General features: G+C 35.6%; 1 long non-coding RNA gene across 4 annotated transcripts in view; it reads right to left on the bottom strand.

Moving 5' to 3' along the window:
• Window positions 1-309: 309 nt before the first annotated feature.
• LOC148224853 (uncharacterized) overlaps window positions 310-6,000 on the bottom strand; it is a 218,338-nt gene continuing 212,647 nt past the window's right edge. For all 4 annotated transcript variants that reach the window (XR_015801553.1, XR_015801552.1, XR_015801554.1 and 1 more), the window contains 2 exons: window positions 4,410-4,487; window positions 310-3,464 (listed from right to left, as the gene is read on the bottom strand). This is a non-coding gene — a long non-coding RNA (uncharacterized LOC148224853). The remainder of the gene's footprint in view (window positions 3,465-4,409; window positions 4,488-6,000) is intronic.

Raw genomic sequence — 6,000 nt, 5'->3', positions numbered from 1 at the left:
AAGGATTTTCAGAATATTAAATAATTTCCTCCAAAAGGCAACTTTCCAAAGGGCATAAGAGAAAATTACTTGTTAAATCTGTGTCAGAATGGTTTTTTTCATGCTCAGTTAGTAGTGCATCATACTCTACTTGTTCTGCTGTGTTTATATGCTTAAGAGTTCCAGAAAGCTGCTCTCTTTTAAGCCCAAATGACACTGAAAATGTCATTTGTATTTACAGTGAGTCATAAAAATAAGCAACTAAATAGAACTATCAGGAGCAGCCCTATCAGCAGATACATGTCCTGTAAAGGTAAAATATGCGTGCACTATATTTAATCCTTTAATTTCAGATACAGATTATCACAATTTAAATAGGTTTTTATACATCAATATTCCTGTCTCTTCACCAAATTCAGTAATAAGTTTTATATTATTAGAAATGACATGCATTGATTCCTTAGTGAAGCAGAGATCCAAATGTAACAATAATCTCCATAGTAAACACACATTACACCCTCTAAGAATAGAAAAAAAATGGTGCTGATTCTATTTTCTTTTTTGTTTTCCTTTTCTTTTTGTTAAACAGAGTATGCTTAGCTAGCTGTATGCTCACCCCTCTTGCTTTATTTTGGAAGTCCCCATATCATGCTATGCCTCAAGCCATTTTTCTTTTAACTCAGGTGTGGAAAAATTAAAAGGGCCAAAAAATGCAGTATGTTGCTAAGCTCTTATTGCTGCTGAAGATAATCCAGAGGCAACCTAAAGACAAGTATTTGGTAACTCAGCAAAAATACCTCATTTTTTACATGATAATGTCCTATTTTTGTACAGTACACGTAACTTCACTATTATTATTTCATAAATTGTAATAATATATTAAACAGGTAAATATAGAAAAAGTACAACTTTAATGTATCCAAACTCCATTTATAAACATTAGCTAGGATATTTTATTTGAATGTCAGACAAGCAAACATTACTTTTACAAATGAGGGGTAGCAAAAGCAATATCTTTCCAAGAGAAATTAGAATAAAAACTTCTGTGTCATCGTCTATACTTCAGATGCAATTGTTAAAAACCCAGATTCTTTACAAGGGACTTGAGGTACGTGCTGTGTCCAGCTTCGTGGACAGTATTGCATTTTGTGCTATATAATAGTGCAGTAACAGACACAACAAAGCTTTGATTTTAGGAGGGTTTCTGGCTACCTTTCAAGTGCTCTTAATTATTATTAAAACCTCAATCTTAATGTAGAAAAGATGTATTTATCAACAGCCTACCTATGTTCTCAGAAAATAGTCTTCTTTTGTGAAGTGGAATCATGGAGTGTAAAAAACTGTTCAATTGTTATTTTGGTATGAATTATTTTAGGTAGATCCTACTTCTCCTAACCGTGTAGGCTGAACATTTCATTTCTACAGGAACAATTTCATTTTCGTGTTAGATGTTCCTTCAATGCAAATTCCAAATTTAAGGGATGGTTAGAATCTACCAAATAATCAGAAAGGAAATACAAAGAAAAATAAATGTGTGCAGTCTTCACGGACACCGTTTCTGTTTGTTTACTTTTCCTGTTGCTTAATTTTGAAGGTGAGGAGGTGTGTCTTTTCTGGATGCTTCACTTCGTGAATCATCTTCATTGGAGAATTAAATTTTGTACTGTGGGGTGAAAAATAGGACTTCCTTTCAGACCAAAGTAGAATGTTGGTTACAACTTGTGTCTAAATTACTCAGCTATGTGCTTTTGAAAACAAAATTCTAATCTAAAATCCATTCATTATGTGAGTAGATCTGTGCTTTAATTGCTATAACAATAACAAATGCTGCACTTGCTTAGAGGCAGAAGTTTCCATGGATGAAAGTGTATTTTGCTTCAGAGTGAGACTGGAATGAGAACAATATAAACTCCTTATTTTCTTGTATTTCTGTTTTGTACTCTTATGTTTCATTTTTCATTTCGACCAGGTTTGTCTGTGTACTTTCTGTAGTCATCTCGAAAAATCAACAATGTGACAAAATAAATACTTTTTTTGTCGACATTTAGGAAAAATGTCCATTGCGTCTTGTGAAGTTATTTCATATAATAATTTGAAACTAGAGAGTAGAATAATAAAACACAGTAAACAAAGTTTGCTTTTCATTAGCTGATGAACTCAATAAATCAGAACCCTTCCCCATAGTCTCAGAACCCAGGCAGTATTGCTGCCACTGACAGCCCACTCGAGCAGATAATATTGCTGGTTGTTCTCCTGGGTACTCAGCACTTACAGTCTGTGCCCTCCCCAGAATGACAGTAGCCTCATATGGCCACTCCAGTATGATCCAGGCTCAGGATGCTCAGCAAAAGCGATCCTGAGGATGCTCAGTGACCAGAAATGGCTGCAGGACAGGTGGGTGCTGGGTTGGAAGGAAGGCTCCAGAGGACAGAGTGGCACTGGACAGGATACCTCTGCCCAGGAAAACCACTACCCTGTCCATGTGCTCAGGTAGGGCAGTGACAGGGAGGTGATGAGAGCTTCTGGAGCATGCATTGGTCTGCATGGTAGACGACAAAGCTTCCCTGGGAGCAGAATCCCAGGATAGCTAGAACATGCTGCAGCACAGCTGTACATCAGTGGCAGTGTGCACTGAGGGGAGGGCAGAACACAGCTTTCAACACACCGGGCACATTGAAATACCTGCTGCTCCAGCAACTGGAAATCTTGACCATTTAACCCCTTGGGGAGGTCAGAAGTGAATCCTCAGCAGCATTTTCTTCTCTCAGAATATTTCTTTCCCTTCGGAGCAGTAAAACCAGGAGTAAGATATCCAGAAGGGGCTGTGGATGTGGAAAGAGTGGCATAAATTCAGCCCACATTCTTCCAGAGGCCAGGCCATAATTCTGACTGGCTCATCCATCTTATTTTGTTTGTTGGTTTTTATTCTCCAGCAGCTCTGTGGTGACAGTTCAATTCCACCAGGAAGATCAAGGGACACTCAGTGTCACTGCACAGCAATATGACTCACAGGAGCCCAACCATATTTTGGCTTGCTGCCTGTCCTCACCTGGTGCTTGCAAAATCTCTCAGTGATATCTCACTGGCATAGCCTTCTCCTGCTGCGTGCCTTCAGTCCCAGCTCTGAACATGGAGAGAGCCCCAGGAGCACAGCTGGAACACGAGAGCCTGGATCAAAGGGCTGGGCAACCATGAGCAATATGCAGCTTAACAAGACCAAGTGCTGGTTTCCAGTTCTATGATCATGGTTATGAGCTCTCTGTCCTCATCCATGCCAATGTGACTGTATTGATATAGGAAAGAACTTTTTATCCCAGAGAGAAATACCTTTTAAGTTATGTATATGTTAATATGCTGGGTTTCAGTTGGTCCACAAGTCCTATAAATACTTTAGTAGAGTTCTTTTAAATGTTTAGTGCAGATGCTGGCAGAAAAAAAATTCTAGTTTCCTTATTAATAACCATCCCAGGGAGCTGTCCTTCATCCTGTAAAATAAAATTAGAAAATAATGTGCTATCCAATAGCAGTCAGCTGTTTATCTACATAGATTTCTAGTGCATTTTAAGTCATAAACTAAGAAAGCACCTATCCACAATTTCTATGTGGGAAAACAGGGACACTATATGATATTTTTATATTAGGCCTATACCAGAAAGCATATTTTTGCAACCAAGAGCAACAGAATGTATAAATATTCTAATTAGAGATCTAAGTTTAGGATAGCTATCTTGACAGTACAGATGTGTGACTGAGTCATTTTAAACTCTAAGTGTTCATTGCTGTTAAATCTATATGCTCATTCCTACTTTCATAACTAATCAAGTTGACATTTCATGTTTGAGACATGCAGATTTGCAGTCTGTCTGCTGACTCCTTTAAAAGTGTAATAGCTGTGTGATTAAACATTTCAGGGGGATAAAAGATGTTCATGCTCTAAGCCATGTTATCAGAACTTAAATGAGTGAGTGCTTAAAAAACAAAGTAGGAATGTGGAGTTTAAATGCAGGGTTTTTTTAATATCTGCATACACAATTGAAATAAATAATAAGAATTTAAGGCTTTTATAAAGTTTTTTAGATAAGAAAGTAATTCAAATATCATAAAACACCATAATAGTTTTGTTTGATTCCCACTGAGCTAGCATAAAATATCATAATAAAATAAAAGATCATCTAGTTAAAGAGTTTGATAGACCTTTTGTTTCAGATACAGTTTTGAATCTTGAAAATGTCTATATAATCTATTCATCCAGGGCATCACTATTTTTGCTTTTTTATATTTTAACTAAGAAAACACAGGGGATCCTGACAACTACTAGAGTTGTTCCAACTAAGAATTGCAGTATTAGGTATTTTTCAATTCAAAAGTGATATTGTTAAAAATTATGTGTCTTGGATATGAGCTGAAAAATCTTAGCATGACTGACTTACCTAAAAAATCTGATGAGAAATTTTCTTGATTCATTGATAAGATACAGCACATTGATGCTTTTCATTATAGATTTTTTTCTGAAACAGAATTGAAGGAATTAGTCCCTTGGTAATGGTAATGGTTCGCTGAGATGACTGTCCACTAAAATACAGGTATAGTATCTGAATGGTGGTTCTGTTGTTATTAAATTATAGCTACAAATGGATGATTCTGAGCTTAGGGTTATAAATGGTATGTTTTTTCACAGGAGAATATGCAGGTACATTAGGCTTAAATTAATTTTTAAGAACTGCAAACTTGTTTGCATTTCAACAAATAATACAAATTTTAATATATAAAAGCTAAATTATTTTATATTAGAAGACTAACAAGACCCCTCAGAAACCTTAGATTTGAATTTTGATAAATTACAACTTTTGGTTACCTTATATTGTATTTATTCTCTATTAAATTTAGGTAAGACCTTCCTCTGTTTTCCTTCATTCACCTATTGTTCAAATCAGAAAGATGATGTGATTGGTGTATTTTTTCAAACACCCGGTTTATGCATCAAATAGAAAGATTCAAATGACATACTAGGAAACTCCTTGCATTCAACCTGATTTATATTTAGGTGCTCCGGGTACAAAATTGTGTTTGGCAATAGATGAAACAGAAGATGGTGACATGGTAAAATATGTCTGAACAGCTGTATGAACAGCCTGTAGCAATGTAATGCTGTGATGCCAGCTTCATTTAGACCTATGGAGATGTCTGCTGAACCTTTAGTCTCATCTAAGGCTGCTGTATGTCCTTCTACAAATATATGAAGAGAAGCATAAAGTTTTCTGCTACACTTAGTGTCAACATGCACTTGAAACGTTGTGGTAAACAACACCAACCTAATTTTTAAATTTATTTGTAAAAGCATGTTAGAAAACATAAAAATATCCCCAAGTAAAGTCTTCAACAAGGAAGATTAAATCATCAATATCACATTACTCCTGGAAAAGGAACCTTGTCATTAAAATCACCCTGCTAGTTGAGAACTGGCAATACTGGCAGCTGGGTGTGACTCTTTCTGAAATTAAAACACTCAGTCTTAGACTCAGAGGGTAAATACAAAGGTGAACACAACAGCAGAGGAAGGGGAATTTACCAGGAAGTATGCATGGAACAGATTTAATTGATTATTATTAGCATTTCCCACAATAGTATTACTTTATTTACTTTTTTTTTCTGTAAAAATAAAATCTGAATTTATTGATTTGACAGATTTTTTATCACTTGTAAATTCCCAACTTGCCTTTTTTTTCTTTTTTTTTCTTTTTTCCTATAAATAGAAATTTTTAGTGTTGCAAATACACATCATATGTTACATTGTTTATGTTCTATCTGCCTAGTCCATCATACTCTGTGTTGTATAGGTAAATTAAGTGAACCAAGCTACACAGTCACTGATTTCATATAGGAATATGCACATGATACATACAGTCTTATATTCCATGCATTCTGAACCTAAAATGTGACAAAAATCTCATTCCACAATATCCCTGACCTTTGACAGGAAGCAGTTCTGCAAACATAGTCTTTCCAGGTGATTCATATTAC

Source organism: Sturnus vulgaris, chromosome 2 (assembly GCF_052056855.1).
Source record: "Sturnus vulgaris isolate bStuVul1 chromosome 2, bStuVul1.hap1, whole genome shotgun sequence".
In the NCBI taxonomy this organism is placed as follows: Eukaryota; Metazoa; Chordata; class Aves; order Passeriformes; family Sturnidae; genus Sturnus; species Sturnus vulgaris.
Note: the sequence above shows the minus strand (reverse complement) of the source record. Positions and strands in the feature narration are given on the sequence as shown.